The following is a 21671-nucleotide window of genomic DNA, read 5'->3' on the forward strand; positions in this document are numbered from 1 at the left end:
TAAAAACCTGTTAGCACTTTGTTTTTATGGGGTATTGTGTGTAGATTGATGAGGGATTAAAAAATATATATCAATTTTAGAATAAGCCTGTAACGTAACAAAAATGTGGAAAAAGTCAAGGGGTCTGAATACTTTCCGAATGCACTGTATAGGAGGCCAGAAAGCTGATGGGATCCTACTATTTTTAAGAGAGGCCATCACTGTTTTCTCACACAATTCCATAGCCTAAAGAAATGTTGCACAACATGAGCTTATGGGCTCTCATGAAGTGTTTGATTAGATTTTCAATGACATTTGCATTGATTTCAGAGTGATTAGAGGGACAATAGAGTGCTGAGTACCAGGCAGTTAGCAAGTTTGGTAGGCTACTAATGACCAGCAGCAGCATCAGAGCTTGGAAAAGCCTAATTACCGTGACTAAACGGTCTTCGTGGAATTTGACTGCCGTCATGACTCGTGACCCCAGGTGTGGCGGTAATACGGTCACCGTAACAGCCGTAGTCCTACCTATACACCACAAACCTATAATTTTTCATCAATAACTATGCAATTTAATGGATAAAACATATGACTGCACCAGCAAAAACCAGTCACAAGCTGAATGGGAGTAAGAGAGACAGACTTTGCAGACATGAAAGATTTTCCACAACTGAGCCCACCACACACTAATGTTTGATTCATAAATCCAATTGTCTGCTTTCTGTTAATCAATGATTGTGCTCAGAGTGGGATGAACCAAAGCCTCTCCCTTTGAAGGATGAAACGTTCCTCTAAAGCCAAAAATAGTAACTGGAATTTGTTTCAAAACTGGGCAACTCAGTTGGTTTAATATACTACGAAAAGCACAGTGGTTTACAGGAGCAACGTGTCTCCATTCAGTCATGCTGGAATATTGTAAATGTGTTGGAGAAGAGGAATTAATGCCCAACTGACTGGTGGCAATGCATATGTTAGGGTAAGACAAGGGGAATAACATACCAGTCAATGCCTCTGTGGTAGCTGTGGCCACTGAAGAATTGGATCTCCTCAAAGGTCTCCTTGCTGGGGTAGTTACTGGTCAGATCAGGATGCATCCCTAAGAACAGGTACAGGGCTGTGGTGCCTTAGCAGAGAACACAAGTTTTCATTAGTATTGCTCATACTAATATCAAACGTAGATAGCTACTATTAGGTGATGTAAATTTAAAGATTTAATTTAAATACAGAACTTGATGTAAATGCTAAACATGCATATTTCTGGGTAATTAGAACAGCTATTTACTACCCATCTCAAATGTGCCAAAGCTTAAATAGCAATAAAAACCAGAACACTCAACAAGTTAGAGATGAAGTGACAGTTAAAGAGGAGTGGTGGATCTAATGTTGACAGTAAACGACCGTTTATCAGCCGTGCTGATATATCGGGCCGATATTGGCTTTTCTAATCCATCGCCTATCGGCCCTTCTCTAACGACTTTGCTGATACTCTGTCCACATAACAAAACTGCTGCTATGCCAGCCGCCACTCACCGCCTGAGCCACGAGCACTGCCCAGCAAGCAGAAAGCTCATTCTCCAACAGAAAGGTGCAGTATTGAGAAACAGATGAATTGACAGTGACCAAAATTGATCTCCTGTTGCAAATACTAGTTCAGTGTAATTCACTAATAATACGGCTTGTGTCGACGTGCATGCAATAAGCTAGCTAGCTAAGCAGATAGCTATGTGACCCCGTTAGCAAATATAATGATAACGAACCCTTTCATCTGTGGTGTTAGCTAGCTAGCTATATTAGCTACTATGCTAGCTAGCTGGCTAGATAAACATGGTGTTTGATATCAGATAGGAGCTAATAGCCAACGTAGCTAGCTAACATTAGCTGGTCATCATTTTGAACATGCACCATTTTCAGCTACACGCCATCTGACTTGCGGTGTAACGTTAGCTATTTAGTGGTGTGCTGATCTGACAAGCTACAACCATATCCGTAAATTGACAGATTAGATAATTGTCATAATAGGCAAAGGAGGAAGTGTTTTAAAATGCCTAAATATTGGTAAACAAATATAATCTAAATGTATTTCCAAATGATCTCCTGATATACCTGACCAATACCGGAAACGCAATGGAGGAGGAGGATGAGGAAGATGATGATGAAGAGGATGAAGAGGAAGTAGAGAGACTGGTTGATCCAGATAGCAGAGAGGACTGTGGCTTAGAGGGATACGATTCTGAGAAACCGTTGTCGCCACACAATTGACTGTGACTTCATTGTRCCATTACTAGATATGTTTATTTATATTTACTTAGTTTTAACTGTTAGTTTGTTTTGCCAATATCTCACTTGTTGTTTCTTTTATTTTCAAATATCAGTTTTTTTCAAATACCGGTCTTGCTAAAAATATTTTCAGAAGGCCCTAAAATCTCAGGATATAAAATGTACATAAAAAACTAAACTACTAAACTATCATAATAACTCATGATCTACAGCAATCCTTTAAGTGGACCACAAAAAAATATAAAATACTTAGGATGCTTAATAAGTGTCAACAAATACATTTAATAAAGATAACATAATCCCATTATCAACAATATGAAAGCAGATCTAATTAAATACAACAATTTCCCATAAATCTTACAGGTAGAATAAATATTTTCAGAATGGCATGGCTCCAACAGTTATTTATTCTCAGTAATCCGAATTACCCCACCAAAGATATTCTTAAAAAAAAAGTATACTCAGTCATAAGACTTTATATGGGCAAATAAAACTGATAGAATAAAAGTTTTACATCTTCCTCAGCCAGGTGGTTTTAACCTTCCAGTCTTGGAATTGTATCAACTCACCATCCAGGACCTTTACTTGCGACATACACTGACTGTACAAAATATTAAGAACACCTTCCGAATATTGAATCACCTTTTTGCTCTCAGAACAGCCTCAATTGGTCGGGGCATGAACTTTACAAGGTGTTGAAAGCGTTCCAAAGGAATGCTGGCCCATGTTGACTCCAATGATTCACACAGTTGTGTCAAGTTGGCTGGATGTCCTTTGGGTGGTGGACCATTCTTGATACACACAGGAAACTGTTGAGCGTGAAAAACCCAGCAAAGTTGCAGTTCTTGACCCAACCGGTGTGCCTGGCACTTATTACAATACCCCGTTGAAAGGCACCGAAACTCAATCCATGTCTCAATTGTCTCAAGGCTTTAAAATCCTTCTTTAACCTGTATCCTCCCATTCATCTACACTGATTGAAGTAGATTTAACAAGTGATCATAGTTTCACCTGGTCAGCCTATGTCATGGAAAGAGCAGGTGTTCATAATGTTTTCTACAATCCATGTATCGTTAAATGCACCGAAGAGGAACAATGGGCACATATTTTAGATGCAAATGCTCATCCCCAGAATCTTTTCACTTGTCTAAGAAATAAGCTAAGAACATTAACAACTTCATAGTTAACACAATAACAATATGGAAGATAATTAAACGTTTTCTACAAGAATCGATATCATCACTAAAAACACAACACTATGGAACAATCCTTGGATATCTTTTCAGAATTCACCGATAAAATATGCCTTCCACATGGAAGGCATAGAAACCGGAAATGATTTGGTAATAGGAAATTCATTTATTTCCATGACAGAATTATAAACCAATTTTGGACTGAACAATGTAGATGTGTTCAAATACATGCAACTTAAGTTTCATATCAAGAAATTTAAATTTGAAATCTTGGACATCAGAGAAATCTTGAGGGAATCCTATTTGAGCCAGAAAAGGATGTTGATATGATAGGTAAGATATACAAGACCTTGCCGAGTGCCTATCCAACTGATAATCTCTTGAAAAAAAGAAACTACTGGAACCGAGACATAAAAATAAGTGATATTGGCACAAGATGGAGGGAATGGTGGAACATTACTAACACAATTGCAATTAATGAAAATGTACACTTAATCCAGTATAAACTAATGTATAGAATTTATTACACAAGAGACAAAATTCACAAATTCTATAGCATAACGGCAGAGTCATGTCTTAAGTGTAAAACTAACAATGACTCAATAATCCATGCCTTCTGGGAATGTACCAAAAGGTACAGGCAGCTAAAAAGTTGGCTGTCATACGTATTACAATGTAAATGTACATTTAATCCATTTGTCTGCATATTTCCAGACATGGCATACGAGGGTGCAGTGAGATACACGATGGGTTGGACACTTTTCTCGTCAATTGTAAAAAAGTATACTTAAAAACTGAAAATCAACCAATCCTCCATCGTTAACATGTTTACAGATGTCTCCTGACAGCTGACATTCTTTTTTTGTTCTCGATTACTTAAATACCAGTTTCATTCTCGAATACAAATCATGATGTTGCGTTGGACCTATTTGCATTGAATAGAGGTTATTTTACATTATCAAACAGCAGTGCCTATATGATATCCTTCCAAACAGGCGTGACATGGTGGAGTAATGCTTCTATGCAAATGTTGTTGATCAGTAGGCTAATATACACTACATGGCCAAAAGTATGTGGACACCCATTCAATAGTGGTTTTGACTATTTCTGCCACACCCGTTGCTGACAAGGTGTATAAAATTGAGCACACAGCCATGCAATCTCCATAGACAAACAGTGGCAGCAGAATAGCATGTACTGAAGAGCTCAGTGACTTTCAAAGGGGCACCGTCATAGGATGCCACCTTTCCAACAAGTCAGTTTGTCAAATTTCTGCCCTGCTAGAGCTGCCTCGGTCAACTGTAAGTGCTGTTACTGTGAAGTGGAAACGTCTAGGAGCAACAACGGCTCAGCCGCAAAGTGGTAGGCCACACAAGCTCACAGAACGGGAGTTCGTTGTGCGTAAAAATGTGTTCTCGTTTGCAACATTCACTACCGTGTTCCAAACTGACTGGAAGCAATGTCGGGAGCTTCATGAACTGGGTTTCCATAGCCGAGCAGCCGCACACAAGCCTAAGATCACCATGCGCAATACCAAGCGTCAGCTGGAGTGGTGTAAAGCTCGCCACCCTTGGGACTGGAGCAGTGGAAACGTGTTCTCTGGATTGATGAATCACGATTCACCATCTGGCAGTCCAACAGACAAATCTGGGTTTGGTGGATGCCAGCAGAAAGCTACCTGCCAAAATGCATAGTGCCAACAATAATGGGCTAGGCCCCTTAGTTCTATTGAAGGGAAATCTTAACGCTACAGCATACAGTGACCTTCTAGACGATTCTGTGCTTCCAACTTTGTGGCAAAAGTTTAGGGAAGGCCCTTTCCTGTTTCAGCATGACAATGCCCCCGTGTCCAATGCGAGGTCCATACAGAAATGGTTTGTCGATATCGGTGTGGAAGAGCTTGACTGGCCTGCACAGAGCCCTGACCTCAACCCCATCTAACACCTTTGGGATGAATTGGAACACTGGCTGCGAGCCAGGCCTAATCGCCCAACATCAATGCCTGACCTCACCAATGCTCGTGGCTGAATGGAAGCAAGTCCCCGCAGCAAGGTTCCAACATCTAGTGTAGTAGCCAGCAGCATACCACCCTGCATACCACTGCTGGCTTGCTTCTGAAGCTAAGCAGGGTTGGTCCTGGTCAGTCCCTGGATGGAAGACCAGGTGCTGCTGGAAGTGGTGTTGGAGGGCCAGTAGGAGGCACTCTTTCCTCTGGTCTAAACAAAGATCCCAATGCCCCAGGGCAGTGATTGGGGACACTGCTCTGTGTAGGGTGCCGTCTTTCGGATGGGACGTTAAACGGGTGTCCTGACTCTCTGAGGTCATTAAAGATCCCATGGCACTTATCGTAAGAGTAGGGGTGTTAACCCCGGTGTCCTGGCTAAATTCCCAATCTGGCCCTCAACCATCACGGTCACCTAATAATCCCCAGTTTACAATTGGCTCATTCATCCCCCTCCTCTCCCCTGTAACTATTCCCCAGGTCGTTGCTGCAAATGAGAACGTGTTCTCAGTCAACTTACCTGGTAAAATAACGGTAAAATAAATAACTAAATAAAATAGTGTAAAGCCTTCCCAGAAGAGCAGAGGCTGTTATAGCAKKKGGGGGGGGGGGGGGGCAACTCCATATTAATGCCCATGATTTTGGAATGAGATGTTTTTGACGAGTTGGTGTCCACATACTTATTTTATTTATTTTTTTCCAAATTGGAGGATATTAGATTTGTCATCTGTAGCACCATACTCTACTGATCAGCCAAACAAGCTCAGCTCAATATATGCACACACTCCTATTGAATATGCATTCACCTGTATAGTGAGTAGGCCTATGCCATCTTAATTGACCCAGTTTATTAAGAGATTTATCATTCAAATAACATTACCACCATTGTGTTGTTATGTAGTTAGATTGGTGAAAACCAAAGTCAAATGTATTGTTTAAAATTGGGAAATTTGTAAAAAAAAGAAATCACATTTTATGATGATGAATATCAGCCTAAAATATTTACCATGGGCCTCCTTGACCATCCAAAATCAGTATCGGTCCTAAAAATTCCATATAGGTTGTTCACTAGTTGACAGACAAGATGGCTGACGTGACTATAGTGAATGTTGGTGCAGTTAGGTAATTAAAATGGTGAAGTGTGTGAATTTACTCTCAGCTCCAACCCCCTAATCCATTTTTATTGAAAAGATTAACGGGGCCATTTTACAGCGCTCTCAGAAGGAGGGTTATCACTCCCTTAAGACATCTTCAAGAACTTTAATTAGGCTACGCAGTAAATCTGGAATTCCCATTTACTGGGGTGCAGTCAAGGTTACAATAAAAGCCAGCGACTGACTGCCTGCCTACGGTGAACCTATAAATGAAATTAAGTATGTGACACTCTGTAAATGGCTGCTCAGTTGCCAATTATCCATCCTTTCTCTCCAGGCTGTCAGAGGTTCAAGGCTGCCCCATGCCAGACAGAACTTCTCCTCCTGGTGCAGTGGATCTAGTACAGTGAGCCACACCCTGGTGGTGTGTAGAGTAGACTAAAAGCGTCCGCATTCGTCACATCCGGAATAGTTTGTGCATATATTAATGACAACATTTTGTGACGTATTCGTTAATTTTCATTACGGCAAGTTAGGTCAGCTGTTCGTGCACACATTTGTTCTCGAGGCAAGCCAAGTCAGAAACCGGAATCCACGCCCTTTCGTCTGTGACTGGTCAACAGTAGGGATTCTTCAATGAAGTGTTTGTTGTCATTCAACAAGAGATGACTCGTTTTTATGCAAGATTTTTCACTTGAGAAACACTGCACCAAACACCTTCTTTAGATATAAAATAGTGCAACTAACACCATGCCCAAAGCACCCACATCAAATGTGATCACGACACGCAGGTTGAAATATCAAAACAAACCATGAACCAATTCTATTCATTTGGGGACAGGTCGAAAAGCATTAAACATGTATGGCAATTTAGCTAGCTAGTAGTTGCTATTTAATTTGTCCTATTTAGCTAGCCTGCTGTTGCTAGCTAATTTGTCCTGGGATATAAACGTTGAGTTATTTTCGCTGAAAGGCACAAGGTCCTCTACTCCGACAATTAATCCACGCACAAAACAGTCAATCAAATCGTTTCTAGTCACCTCTCCTCCTTCTAGGCCTTTTCTTCTTTGGACTTAATATGGCGATTGGCATCTAACTTTCATAATTAGGTGTATTAATTACCACAACCGACCGACCACAGTTCATATTTCAATTACCCACGTGGGTATAACTAATGAGGATATGGCACGTAGGTATATGCTTCTAAAAGCCAATGAGGAGATGGGAGAGGCATCGCGTTCGGCGTCACAAATAGAAGCAACTTCTATTTTAGCGCTTGGAAACAGATGCTCGTTGGCGTGCGCGAGCACTGTGGGTGCAATGATTGAATAACATTGTGTGTGAACATTTATTTTGCAACGCTGGTGCACGCAACAAGTCCTCGGCAAAAACGTAAACATTTATGACAGATTTCTTGGATTAATTCTAACTATTTTGAGAAATTGTATACTGGCTACGGCTTCTCAAGATGGACAAACAGTACTATTGCCAAGTTTTCTCGTTTTTTAAGTGTAGGTCTTATAAGGGAGTAGGCTAGAAGCCAGCCAAACCGAAGCATGCTGACGCCTTGACTGGGACATAGTCTGTGTCCAAAATGGGACTCTATTCCCTATATTGGAAAAGTCCTGCACTATCAAAGGAATAGGGATGTAACCATACAGTATCTATAGCCCCCTAGCACAGTGGTATTCAAACTTTTTCAGTGGGGACAACATTTTTACGTCAGAATTTCTAGACACCCAATTTTTTCTCACCACCCCAAATATAATGACAATCTTAAAAGTGGTAGATTTCAATTTTTATATAAACACAACCTTCAATTCATTACATTTTCACCTCTTATCAAATTGAAAAGAAACCAAGAAATACATCCGATCAATCATTTTCTTTCTCCTTCAAATTAGCCTCATCAAAAATGTTTGTACTGCATATTTTCCCATACAATATACAGTTTGAATGCACTATTTTTGTGCCCCCCCCCCCACAAGCTCAGGTCATGTTTCTCTCTCTAGGTTCAAACTTGTCATTGCTATGAGTGTGGTTGCATCACTGAACTGAGGTAACCTTGTTAATTAAATGTTTTTTGTACAATATATTTGTTTAATGCTCACCTGTCTTCTGTGGTCCAATTATGAGCAGCTTAGGGAATCGGTCGCATGTCTTCTCTTTGGACCAGATGTCTTTGTGCCTTTTGTCCTCACAGGGGTCCTGTAGGGACAGAGGGGGCAGAATTAGTTCACCTGGAAGTTCCGTTCAGTAAACATGGAGGGAATGTATGCCTCCGGATGAGCTGCCATAGGTATGACTTGCCCAACCAGTTCAGAATATACAGTACCAGTCAAAAGTCTAGACAAACCCATCAATGAGTAAGTGTTTATTTTTACTATTTTCTACACTGTAGAATAATAGGGAAGACCTCAAAACTATAAAATAACACGTATGGAATCATGTCGTAACGAAAAAGCGTTAAACAAATTAAAATATATATTTAGATGCGAGATTCTTCAAAGTAGCCACCCTTTGCATTGATAACTGCTTTGCACACTCTTGGCCTTCTCTCAACCAGCTTCACCTGGAATGCTTTTCTAACAGTCTTGAAGGAGTTCCCACATATGCTAAGCACTTGTTGGCTGCTTTTCCTTCACTCTGTGGTCTAACTCATCTCAATTGGGCTGAGGTAGGGGGATTGTGGAGGCCAGGTCATCTGACGCAGCACCCCATCCCTATCCTTCTTGGCAAAATAGCCCGTACAAAGCCTGGAGGTGTGTTGGGTCATTGTCTTGTTGAAAAACAAAGGATATTCCCACCAAGCGCAAACCACGTGGGATGTCGTATTGCTGCAGAATGCTGTGGTAGCCATGCTGGTTAAGTGTGCCTTGAATTCTAAATACATCACTGACAGTGTCACCAGCAAAGCACCCCCACACCTCCTCCACCATGCTTCACAATAGGAACCACACATGTGGAGATCATCTGTTCATCTACTCTGTCTCACAAAGACACAGCGGTTGGAACCAAATATCTCACATTTGGACTCAGACCAAAGGACACATTTCCACCGGTCTAAAGTCCATTGCTCGTGTTTCTTGGTCCAAGAAAGTCTCTTCTTATTGGTGTCCTTTAGTGGTTTCTTTGCAGCAATTTGACCATGATGGCCTGATTCACACAGTCTCCTCTGAACAGTTGATGTTGAGATGTGTCTGTTACTTTAACTCTGTGAAGCATTTATTTGGGCTGCAATTTCTGAGGCTGGAAACTAATGAACTTATCCTCTGCAGCAGAGGTAACTCTGGGTTTTCCTTTCTTGTGGCAGTCCTCATGAGAGCCAGTTTCATTATAGCACTTGATGTTTTTTGTGACTGCACTTAAAGAAATTTTCAAAGTCCTTGAAATGTTCCGGATTGACTGACCATGTCTTAAAGTAATGATGGACTGTCGTTTCTCTTTCCATATTTGAGCTGTTCTTGCCATAATATGGACTTGGTCTTTTACCAAATAGGGCTATCTTCTGTAAACCACCCCTACCATGTCACAACTAGGGCTGTTGCAGTGACAGTATTACTGCGACACCGGTTATCACGAGTCATGAAGGGAGTAGTCAAATGCCACATGACCGTTTAGTCACGGTAATTAGGCTTTTCCATGCTCTGATGCTGCTGCTGGTCATTAGTAGCCTACCAAACTTGCTAACTGCCTGGCACTCAGCACTCTATTGTCCCTCTAATTACTCTGACATCAATGCAAATGTATTCGAAAATCTAATCAAACACGTCATAAGAGCCCATGATCTCATGTTGCGCAACATTTCTATAGGCTATGCAAATGTGGGCGAAAACAGTGATGGGTGCTAATAAAAAGATGTGGATTGCGTCAGCTTTCTAAAGGCTAGGCCTACTATATTTATTTCTCAACTTACCTAATATCAAGCACATTGCTTGAGTATAGCCTACCTGGCAGGCATAAAAATAAGCCACGGGGAAAAGCGTCTTCCATTCGCTATCTAAGTGCATAGATTACATTTATTTTTTTCCCACTGCCCATCTCGATGAAGGTGCATAATGGTAAATTCTAAATAAAAAAAATGGCACATATATTATTTAGTATATGTAAAGACAAGATTAAATCAAGAAAAGTCTGATGGGTGACAATATTAGCCTCACTTGTGAATTATATATTATAACTTGTGAATGATTCCCAGCATAAGAACCAACGCCTTTATTTTGCAACTTTTTCAACACCTCATGTAGCCTCATGTCATCTAGCCCATAGGCCTATACATTTTGATAAGGCTTGGATCACAACAAGTGGACAAATAAATTCTTAAAATTGAGCACATTAATCCGGTTTACAAGGGGTGTAGAGCCTAACTGGCATACAGTTGAAGTCAGAAGTTAACACACCTTAGCTAAATACATTTAAACTCAGTTTTTCACAATTCCTGACATTTAATCAGAGCAAAAATTCCCTGTCTTAGGTCAGTTAGAATTACCACTTTATTTTAAGAATGTGAAATGTCAGAATAATAGTAGGGAGAATGATTTATTTCAGCTTTTATTTCTTTCATCACATTCACAGTGGGTCAGAAGTTTACATACACTCAATTAGTATTTGGTAGCATTGCCTTTAAATTGTTTTTTTGGGTCAAACGTTTCTGGTATCCTTCCACAAGCTTCCCACAATAAGTTGGGTGAAATTTGGCCCATTCCTCCTGACAGAGCTGGTGTAACTGAGTCAGGTTTGTAGGCCTCCTTGCTCGCACACACCTTTTCAGTTCTGCCCACAGATTTTCTATAGGAATGAGGTCAGGGCTTTGTGATGGACACTCCAATACCATGACTTAGTTGTCCTTAAGCCATTTTGCCACAATTTTAGAAGTATCCTTGGGTCATTGTCCATTCGGAAGACCCATTTGAGACAAAGCTTCAACTTCCTGATTGATGTCTTGAGATGTTGCTTCAATATATCCACATAATTTTCCTGCCATCTATTTTGTGAAGTGCACCAGTCCTTCCTGCAGCAAAGCACCCTCACAACATGATGCTGCCACCCCCGTGCTTCACGGTTGGGATGGTGTTCTTCAGCTTGCAAGCCTCCCCCTTTTTCCTCCAAACATAACGATGGTCATTATAGCACTGCGTTCATCCACCTCTGGCCTGCTCGCCTCCCTTACACCTGTCTCTTATACACATCTAGATGTGTATAAGAGACAGCATTTAATCAGAGCAAAAATTCCCTGTCTTAGGTCAGTTAGAATTACCACTTTATTTTAAGAATGTGAAATGTCAGAATAATAGTAGGGAGAATGATTTATTTCAGCTTCTCAGTTAGTATTTGGTAGCATTGCCTTTAAATTGTTTAACTTGGGTCAAACGTTTTGGGTTGCCTTCCACAAGCTTCCTACAATAAGTTGGGTGAATTTTGACCCAAGTGAGATCTTTGTCCCCATGTGCAGTTGCAAACCTAGTCTGGCTTTTTTTATGGCGGTTTTGGAGCAGTGGCTTCTTCCTTGCTGAGCGGCCTTTCAGGTTATGTCGATATAGGACTCGTTTTAATGTGGATATAGATACTTTTGTACCCGTTTCCTCCAGCATCTTCACAAGGTCCTTCACTGTTGTTCTGGGATTGATTTGCACTTTTCGCACCAAAGTACGTTCATCTCTAGGAGACAGAATGCGTCTCCTTCCTGAGCGGTATGACGGCTGCGTGGTCCCATGATGTTTAAACTTGCGTACTATTGTTTGTACAGATGAACGTGGTACCTTTAGGTGTTTGGAAATTGCTCCCAAGGATGAACCAGACTTGTGGAGGTCTACACATTTTTTTCCTGAAGTCTTGGCTGATTTCTTTTGATTTTCCCATGATCTCAAGCAAAGAGGCACTGAGTTTGAAGGTAGGCCTTGAAATACATCCACAGCTACACCTCCAATTGGCTCAAATGATGTCAATTAGCCTATCAGAAGCTTCTAAAGCCATGACATAATTTTCTGGAATTTTTCAAGCTGTTTAAAGGCACAGTCAACTGAGTGTATGTAAACTTCTGACCCACTGGAATTGTGATACAGTGAATTATAAGTAAAATAATCTGTCTGTAAACAAATGTAGGAAAAATGACCTGTGTCATGCACAAAGTAGATGTCCTAACCGACTTGTTAACAAGAAATTTGTGGAGTGGTTGAAAAACAAGTTTTAATGACTCCAACCTAAGTGTTTGTAAACTTCCGACTTCAACTGTATATAAGCAGAGCGTGAGTTTCAAGTTTGGGGAAGATAGTTTGCGCCATAAAAACGCACCATTATAATAAAAGCATTACATTTATAATTGCATTTGCAGTCACTTTTGAGAATGGTGTTTTCCCACTAATGGAACATACACACTTACAGCCTACTGCCATGCGTGCATTGCTGCGCTCATAATGTGAAGAAATAGCCTAATAATTTATCAACATTTTAAGCTAAACGTTCTGATCTGTTGCATCAGCCACATTGCATAAAAAATATGTTTTGATGCTAGTGGTCGTATTCATTTGGGACCTATCGCATCCCACAACTGTCCCAGACGATGTTTGGAATATTTATTTCTCGCACAGAGTAGGTCGACTTTTGTACTATGGGGGATAGTAGATTGACATAGGCTAGTGCTTTTTCTGTTCGTTAGGCCTACTCATGTTGGCTGACAAAGTAAATGTGGACAGTTCTTCCAATATGCATCTCGGAATTGGATGAGGCGCGCAGTTGCTTTCCCGATGTGCCCATCTTCATTTGCAGCCTGTGAGAAAGACTAGATCACGTGACGGAGAGCCATGTGAGTGAGAGAGCTTCCGATTGCGCAGCACACTCCGGGAGAATACATTTTTTATTTAACTAAGCAATTCAGTTTTGAACAAATTCTTATTTTCAATGACGGCCTACCGGGGAACACTCCAGGAGAAGGGCACAACGCCGCAAAAGACAGATTTTTTTAGGGTGCAATCTGGCCACAAAGGGAATGCTGCTCTGAAATTTGAGGCATTATCAAGTGCTTGTCAAATTGTGAATGAGAGACTGATGAAGTGTGTACAGCCTGCGCAAAAAAACAAAGCAGAGCTCATGCCTTTCAAGCAAATCTTTTCAAATCATCATTAGAATCTCATCATGCAGCCTTACAATGCAAAACTCAAAACATATAGCCCAACGTTTGTAGAGTAACTAAAGTTACATGAATAACTCTAAATTAGGCATATAGGAGAACCTGTTTCTTTGTTAATCGCTCAACACAGAATAGACTCATGTGCGCACTCCCTGAAATGTTCGGATACAATATTTATATTTGATTAAACTTTGTTCAATTGCATTCTTTTGCATTCTTGCATTCAATTGCATTCTTCATACTATAAAATAATGCCAAATCTTGTCTGCTAAATGAACTAGCGTAGCCCACAGCCATTTGGCCTAGCCACATGAGTATGCTATTTTTTTCTTCTGAAATAGACTACATTTTCTCCATATCATGCTTCTTTAGACCTGTCTAAAATAAATAATGGATTTATTGTGAAAGTGTAGGCTATATTACATGGATTTATTAGACTTTTTATAATGGTTTGTATGGAAGCCAGGAGATGCTAAATGTGTTTATGTTAATTACGGTCAATTACCATGAGACCGACAGTTATTTGCTTGACAATCACCGGCTGACAACATTTTGTGACCGCCACAGCCCTAGTCACAACACAACTGATTGGCTCAAATACATTGAGGAAAAAAAATCCACAAATTAACAAGGCACACCTGTTAACCTCTCTGCGCACAGATCCCTTTAGCGGGATCATTTCCCTAAACAACCGCAGAATTGCAGGGCGCCAAATTCAAAAATATTACAAACAATATTTATAATCATGCAATCACAAGTGAAATATACCAAAACACAGTTTAGCTTGTTGTTAATCCACCTTTCGTGTCAGATTTTGAAAATATGCTTTACAGAGAAAGAAATCCAAGCTTTTGTGAGTGTATCAATCAATGCTAGAACAGTTAGCCTTATATTAGCTTGGTCACAAAAGTCAGAAAAGCAATCAAATTAATCACTTTCCTTTGATAATCTTTGGATGTTTGCACTCACGAGACTCCCAGTTACACAACAAATGTTCTTTTTGTTCGATAAATATTACTTTTATAACAAAAAACGCCATTTGGGTTGCGCGTTATGTTCAGAAAACTAAAGCCTCGTTCCGTTCGACGAAAATTCCAAAAAGTATCAGTAATGGTCGTAGAAACATGTCAAATGTTTTTTATAATCAATCCTCAGGTTGTTTTTAACAAACATAATCGATAATATTTCAACCGGACCGTAACCTATTCAATAAGAGAGAAAAGGAAAATGGAGAGCTCCCCTCTCGCGCTCAGGAACTATTCAGAGGACACCTGACTACTTTTGAAAAATCTCGTTCATTTTTCAAAATAAAAGCCTGAAACTATGTCTAAAGCCTGGTCACAGCCTGAGGAAGCCATTGGAAAAGGAATCTGGTTGATACCCCTTTAAATGGAAGAAAGACTGGCCAGGAAACACAGATTAAAAAATATATATATATATCACTTCCGGGTTAGATTTTCTCAGGTTTTCGCCTGCAGAATCAGTTTTGTTATACTCACAGACAATATTTTGACAGTTTTGGAAACTTTGGAGTGTTTTCTATCCTAATCTGTACATTATATGCATATTCTACGATCTGGACCTGAGAAATAGTCCGTTTACCTTGGGAACGTTATAAAAAAAATATGACCCCTAGCGTCAAGAAGTTAACTGAAATGCATTCCAGGTGACTAACTCATGAAGCTGGTTGAGAGAATGTCAAGAGCTTGCAAAGCTGTCATCAAGGCAAAGGGTGGCTACTTTGAAGAATCTCAAATGTTTTGATTTGTTTAACACTTTTTTGGTTATTACATGATTCCATAGTTGATGTCTTCACTATTATTCTACGATGTAAAAATAAAGTAAAACCCTTGATTGAGTAGGTGTGTCCAAACTTTTGACTGGTACAACACTATTCTCACACACACACCAGTCTCATATATAGCGGCAGTCTGTTTGCAATTAAAGTCTACCACTAACTTGGCCAGGGGACTTGTTAGTGTGGTAAAGCAGTGAGACCTGTGTGTGTGTGTGTACTAACATGTGGCACAACGGTTACAGACAACTGTATCCACCCTGTGGGACCAACAATGTGCCAAGAGGGGTGCTTTTAATTCAGCTCAAATGAACCCAACCAGTCTAGTCTAACAGAGGTTTGGGGGAGCAGACTCAAACATTTGGTTTCTAAATCACCCCTTGATCAATTATGCTCCTTAGTCCCAACAAGAAGGGACTAAGGAAAGAACCCATAATCAGTATCAGGAAGGGTGCCTTTTCATTGGTCTTCCTGAGTGGTTAGAAACCTTCAGTGTATCTATGTGGAAGATAGCTCAGAGCAGCCCTGCAAGGCCCGCGGCTTCATGACATGCAGATTGACCCTGAGGCACAAGACGATACCAACTGCCCTAAATCTATCTACCTCCTTCCCTCCCCACTGCCAACTGCCTCATGGGTAATGAGGCGACCAGGCTATCATATTAATCCCAATACATTTAACACAGTGCTGTGTTGAAGAAACCTCTAGACCCAGGCAGGCACAAGTTTACTCTAAACTTCTACACTCTGTGTCAACTCCACACGGACTTCTACACTCTGTGTCAACTCCACACGGACTTCTACACTCTGTGTCAACTCCACACTCTTTCTACACTCTGTGTTCAACTCCAAAATGACTCTACACTCTGTTGTCAACTCCACACTGACTTCTACACTCTGTGTCAACTCCACACTGACTTCTACACTCAGTGTCAACTCACCAACTGACTTCTACACTCTGTGTCAACTCCACACTGACTTCTACACTCTGTGTCAAACTCACACTGACTTCTACACTCTGTGTCACATCCACACTGACTTCTACACTCTGTGTCAACTCCACACTGACTTCTACACTCTGTGTCAACTCCACACTGACTTCTACACCTCTGTGTCAACTCCACAAGACTTCTACACTCTGTGTCAACTCCACACTGACTTCTACACTCTGTGTCAACTTCACATGACTTCTACACTCTGTGTCAACTCCACACTGACTTCTACACTCGTGTCAACTCCACACTGACTTCTACACTCTGTTCAACTCCACACTGACTTCTACACTCTGTGTCAACTCCACACTGACTCTACACTCTGTGTCAACTCCACACTGACTTCTTACACTCTGTGTCAACCTCCAACATGACTTCTACACCTCTTGTCAACTCTCACACTTACTTCTAACTAACTGTTCAACTCCACACGGACTTCTACACTCTGTGTCAACTCCACACTGACTTCTACACTCTGTGTCAACTCCACACTGACTTCTACACTCTGTGTCAACTCCACACTGACTTCTACACTCTGTGACAACTCCACACATTAACTTCTACACTGTGACAACTCCACACGGACTTCTACACTCTGTGACAACTCCACACTGACAGTGTGAGGAACTGCCAAGATGGCAGTTGGACGTCTTAGGGAAAGAAACCATCTTCTTCCTGTGTTGTTGGGAAACAGTGTCTAAGTCTGCTCCCCCCACAAAACCACAGTTCAAAGAGCCAGCCTCTCGTAGCTCTAAACCCAAATAAGACTTGCACTGTAAGAAGCAATTGAGACTGAGTCAAAATTACTTGCACTGTAGGATGCAATGGTCTGAGTCAAAAGCACTTGCACTGTAGGATGCAATGGTCTGAGTCAAAAGGACTTGCACTGTAGGATGCAATGGTCTGAGTCAAAAGGACTTGCACTGTAGGATGCAATGGAGTCTGATTGAAAAAGCAAAGTCTTTAGCTCCTGTCTAGCCTTCTCTAAAATGACAGCCTGGTTTATGATAGTCCCCGAGCTCCACAAACCCAGTGACCCACAGCTCACATGGCCTCTCACACACACACGCACCCACCTGCCAGATGGGGTCCCTCTCCTCTGGAAAGATCTGTAAGTAACGCTGGGCCAGCTGCACAGGCGCCAGGGTCTGCAGCCGCAGGTTAGTCCATGTCTGGAGGAACTTCACCAGGTTCCTAAAGGTGTACAGACCCAGACGGTCGTTCCCGTAGTTAGACAGGTGGGTCATGAAGATGCTGATCTGTGAGGAAGGAATCAACACAGAACAACGTTCAGAGAAAAACACAATGCAATGCAGGCTGCAATGTCACTTCCAACCACTGTTGCAGGAAATACATTTGAGGGGACATGAAGGGCTAAAGCAACCATAGAGCCTTCCTCTCCTGATGTGATGGAGGTGTGTCTGGTCTCACCGGGTTGAGGAGCACTGTGAGGAAGAGCTCCCCTCCGTTGATGAGTTTGTCCAGCTCCTTGGGTCCTCCAGGATACTCGTTGTAGAAGATGGTGTGAGTAAACAGGCCACACGTCTGCCTCGGCAGCACCTACAGTACACAACACAATTAATATTACATAGCAACACATCTGCACAGTGGGGAGTGTCCTAATATAACCACACCCTGCTGATTCCCAGTCAACAACAAATCAAATACACAAACATTCAAACAGAGCCATAAATGCTCGGTGACACTACTTCGATGTGTTGTTTCCACTTCACTGACAGCTCAGGTGATTCAATTATCCCCGTAAACTAGAGATCACACTGTGGAGAATAAAATGTGACGCAAATCTTAATGCTGTCAGCAAAACCCATTTCTCGAGCCAAACATAAAGCCTCTGTCCTAACATAGTTGAAACACAATAAAACACAATCGATTGGCATCCGAGCACACAATCACAGGAGCAGAACGACCTGGAAAACATTACACTGTCTGTTCAGCCTAGGTGCTGTACACAGTGTATCCATCAGGCTGTGACGTTAGCTAGCTACACAGTGTATCCATCAGGCTGTGATGTTAGCTAGCTACACAGTGTATCCATCAGGTTGTGATGTTAGCTAGCTACAGTGTATTCATCAGGCTGTGATGTTAGCTAGCTACACAGTGTATCCATCAGGCTGTGATGTTAGCTAGCTACACAGTGTATCCATCAGGCTGTGATGTTAGCTAGCTACATGGTGTATCAAATCAAATTTTATTTGTCACATGCACCAAATACAACAGGTGTAGACCTTACAGTAAAATGCTTACTTACAAGCCCTTAACCAACAATGCAGTTAAGAAAATACCTAAAAAAAAAGTAAGAGATAAGAATAACAAATAAGTAGAGCAGCAGTAAATAACAAAAGCGGTGCTATGTACAGGGGGTACCGGTACAGAACCAATGTGTCAATGTGCGGGGGCACCGGTGTCGAGGTAATTATGTACATGCAGGTAGAGTTATTAAAGTGGCTATGCATAGATAATAACAGAGTAGCAGCAGCGTGGGGGGTGGGGGGGGGGGCAATGCAAAAGTCTGGGTAGCCATTTGATTAGCTGTTCAGGAGACTTATGACTTGGGGGTAGAAGCTGTTTAAAAGCCTCTTGGACCTAGACTTGGCGCTCCGGTACTGCTTGCCGTGTGGTAGCAGAGAGAACAGTCTGACTAGGGTGGCTGGAGTCTGACAATTTTTGGGCCTTCCTCCAACACCGCCTGGCATAGAGGTCCCGGATGGCAGGAAGCTTCGTCCTGGTGATGTACTGGACCGTACACACTACCCTCTGTAGTGCCTTGCAGTCGGATGCGGAGCAGTTGCCATACCAGGCAGTGATGCAACCCGTCAGGATGCTCTCGATGGTGCAGCTGTAAAACCTTTAGGATCTGAGGACCCATGCCAAAACTTTGCAGTCTCCTGACGGGGAATAGGTTTTGTCGTGCCCTCTTCACGACTGTCTTGGTGTGCTTGGACCATGTTAGTTTGCTGGTGATGTGGACACCAAGGAACTTGAAGCTCTCAATCTGCTCCACTACAGCCCTGTCGATGAGGATGGGGGCGTGCTCAGTCCTCCTTTTCCTGTAGTCCACAATCATCGCCTTTGTCTTGATCACGTTGAGGGAGAGGTTGTTGTCCTTGCACCACATGGTCAACAACACAATCTCAACATCTATCAGGCTGTAATGTTAGCTAGTTACACAGTGTATCCATCAGGCTGTGATGTTAGCTAGCTACACAGTGTATCCATCAGGCTGTGATGTTAGCTGGAGCTAACGGTTGGTATCATCAGTGCCTGTGATGTTATGGCTAGTCTATGCTACAGTGTTCCAGTCAGGTCTGTGATTAATTAGCTCCAAGTTGCTCTCATTCGAGGTTCCCTGTGATGTTCAGCTCGCTATGTCAATTGTCATCTAGTTCAGGCTGTTGTAGTGTGTTAGCTAGCTATCACAGTGGTATATACCATTCGGACTGTATATGCTCTACAGCTAGTCTCATAGATGTAAGGTCAAGATCAACATTTTATTTGTCAACATGTCCCAATCATACAGGTGTAGACCCCAAGTGAAAATGACTTACTATCACAAGCCCTTAACCAACAATGGTCGTAGATTGTAGAAAATACCTCAAAAAATAGTAATGTTGCTACGCTATTGAACAGTGCAGTCTTCAGTGTGTGATGTTTAGTAGCTACAGGTGTATCTATCACGGCTGTGGATGTTGCGAGCTACTATCGGTGGTCCCTTGATCGCCACCTTTGTAATCTGGTTGCTAGCTACACGGTGTTTATCAGGCTGTGAGTTTAGCTAGGTAAGCAGTGGTACTCTATCGGCTGTGATCGTTAGCGGTAGTTACACGCAGTGTACTCCATCAGCGCCTGTCGCATGTTGGTAGCGTAGCTACACCGACTCAGTGCTCATCTTATCACGGCTGTGATATGGTTAGCTAGGCTACACGGTGTATTCGATAAGGCAGTAATCTTTGCTAGCTAGGGCTGGGGGTAGAAGCAGCAGCTAAGGCAGTACTGAGATGCTTAGAAAGAGAAAGGAAGGGAAGGCTGGATACAGACTGAAGCTCACAGGCTTTTCTCTCTCTGCTTTATAAAACACAGAGCGGGTCACAGCTAACGGGAGTCACAGACTGCTGATTAAGGGGAAAGAGAGAGTGGAAGAAAGAAGAGAAGAGACACCTCAGAGTCTCTGCCAAGTTCCCGGTGTATATTTCACAGGGACGTGTCGAGATCGGAATTAACATCTTCGTGACATCACACTCTTCCACCAGACATATAACAGAAAACTGCTGGGTCTAGAACAGGAGTATTCTACCAGGATAATGGAAAAAAAATAAAAAAATCACAACAAAGTTTGTACATTAATAAAATACAAATGTCTTTAAGCTCTAAAATCTGAGACATTTAAGCATACATTTCTTAAAGAGGCAAGCTGTTGTTTATGTCCAGGCCAAGCATATGGACATAAAATTACACTTTGTAAAGATACTGTACATAAATTGGCATTGACAGACAGATTAACATTTGTCAAAAAAAATTGAATGTTCTTGTCACATCACAAGCTAGCAGTTGTCTTTGTTGATTTTGCCAAGGCTGTCATTTGCGGTGAGATTGTCTTGTTGAGAGTGATAAACATGGCAATTTCCATAATGATCATTCACACTGCTCCATCTGTCTGTCAGCATGCTTTATTCCATGGGGTGTGGGGAGGAGCAGAGAGAGAGACACAGACACTGAGGGGCAGTGAAAAGACCACGCCACTAGGGCATGGCAACACGAGTACTTCAGCACTACTGATCCTTCACTCTACTCAGCGCGTTGTTCCCAACAGCTAAACTAAATTGTTCAAGCACACCAAAAAAATAAAGCTTTGTCCTTTCAAAGGCACACGCAAGGATTCCAATACCCAGCACTTCCCAAAAGACAGAGGTGCAATGCATCTGTCTACACTTAAACCAGAGTAAATACTTCAAACAGCCTAATTTAATACTTCTAGTTAAATTATTGAGCACAAACCCAGGACTGAAAATACCAACTAAGACTTAGTTTCAAGAATTGCTAGTTTATACGTACAGTAGAACCTAGTGAGTGAGTGAGTGAGTGAGAGAGTGAGAGAGTGAGAGAGTGAGTGAGTGAGTGAGTGAGTGAGTGAGTGAGTGAGTGAGTGAGTGAGTGAGTGAGTGAGTGAGTGAGTGAGTGAGTGAGTGAGTGAGTGAG

General features: G+C 41.7%; 1 long non-coding RNA gene and 1 pseudogene across 1 annotated transcript in view; both read right to left on the reverse strand.

Moving 5' to 3' along the window:
* LOC139027788 (uncharacterized) overlaps positions 1 to 21671 on the reverse strand; it is a 331562-nt gene that overhangs the window by 279703 nt on the left and 30188 nt on the right. The gene's annotated exons all lie outside the window — the stretch shown is intronic.
* Positions 1 to 21671, reverse strand: part of LOC111964407 (bifunctional heparan sulfate N-deacetylase/N-sulfotransferase 1-like) — a 150083-nt pseudogene that overhangs the window by 15268 nt on the left and 113144 nt on the right.

This window comes from Salvelinus sp. IW2-2015, linkage group LG5 (assembly GCF_002910315.2).
Source record: "Salvelinus sp. IW2-2015 linkage group LG5, ASM291031v2, whole genome shotgun sequence".
In the NCBI taxonomy this organism is placed as follows: domain Eukaryota; kingdom Metazoa; phylum Chordata; class Actinopteri; order Salmoniformes; family Salmonidae; genus Salvelinus; species Salvelinus sp. IW2-2015.